The sequence below is a fragment of the Gopherus flavomarginatus genome, unplaced genomic scaffold, assembly GCF_025201925.1.
Source record: "Gopherus flavomarginatus isolate rGopFla2 unplaced genomic scaffold, rGopFla2.mat.asm mat_scaffold_34_arrow_ctg1, whole genome shotgun sequence".
NCBI lineage: Eukaryota > Metazoa > Chordata > Testudines > Testudinidae > Gopherus > Gopherus flavomarginatus.
Window position 1 is genome coordinate 4,385,462 of NW_026115061.1, and position 1,525 is coordinate 4,386,986.

The window sequence follows — 1,525 nt, forward strand, 5'->3', positions numbered from 1 at the left end:
GATTCCGTCCTTCCCCATCATCCCAGAACTGTTACCTTGTGTCTGAGCCATGCAGAGTTCACCCCTTTATATTCCTTCACTTCCCAACGTGTCCGGTGAGGTCATGTTCTTGGCTGTCCATGCTTGGGAATGGTACTTGGACGTCTTTGATCCTAAATCAGAGTCACTCTGGCAGGCAATGAAAGTGTCACAGACCTGGAAGGGGATTTCAAATGGATCCCAAGCACTGTTCAAATCCCCTTTTCCCTCTATTGGAAAAGCCACTTCTGGGGAGGTCGGCTGTTTTTTCCACCCGTTATGAAGGTGCTAAAACTTCTGTGAATAACACTAATGAGACAGCGCTGGGTGAAGCAGGTTTCAGTGGATCAGGGGAGAATTTCTAATCCTGATTCTGAGACATCAGATGTAACCTAGTCTGGAATTTCACTTTAATTTAAAATGAAAGTGTCTTCTACCTGTCTGTGATATGGGTTTTCTATCTTTCATGAAGGCTCCTTGGTAATATACCTGCATGTTAGTGTTTATTTGACAGATTGTAGCTCAGATTTATTGGGAAATTTCAGGCAAATGACCATCATTTTTACTTTAGGTTTGTTTTTTCCCCTATCCCTGCATGATGACATGGAGAACATTCAAATACAGTTCAGTCAACACGAGAGAATACTCCAAGCTGCTGGACATATTCTCAGAGAAACAGTCTGTTTTTAAATCTCCACTCTGAAAAGGTGAACAGCAGCAGACCCCAAATGATGCAACTGACGGAAGTAAGTGCACATGGTCACAGGGTAGTTCAATTGTTTAAGTCAATATTGTCTCTGATGATCCAGGGATAGAATTCCACAGCAAGTGACTTGGAACTAGGCAAAATGCCCAGGTATTTGGTTCCCAAGGTATTTGTGACCCAGTCCCTACAGGAGGTTACTCCTGAAGAGATCTCCTAACTAATCCCAAAATTTGGGAAATGCTGTCTGTGATGAGGTGTATCAGCCCTGCACTGGCACTGCTAGGATTAACTGCATCCTGTGGGCTGAAGAGGCCACACCCCCTCATCCTCTCTCGGCATGATCCGACCGGAGACGGAGTATAAAAGGGAGCAGGTCAGCCTGGGCGGACTGGGGAGAACAAACCTATGTTGTTGGCATGGGATGTGTGGGGGGAGAGCCCAGGGCTGGGGTGGCAGGGGGCTGCCGGTGGGGGGAAGCCCAGGGCTCGGTCAGCAGGAGCGTGTGGTGGGGAGCCCAGGGCTGGGGTCGGGGCAGCCAAAATTTGTTTTGCTTGGGGCAGCAAAAAACCTAGAGCCGGCTCTGCCTCCATGCACTGTGAGGAAGGTAGGAGTGGATCATTATTATCCCTGCTTGAAAAAGGGAGAAGCTAAGGCTGAGAAAGGAGAATTGACTTGTCTTAGATCACACACCCAGCCAGTGGCAGAGTTGGGAATAGGACACAAGAGCCCTGATTTTCAAACTGACCATCGGATCTTGAATTTCATACATTGAATGACCTGAGTAAAGTGCTCTTAGATGAG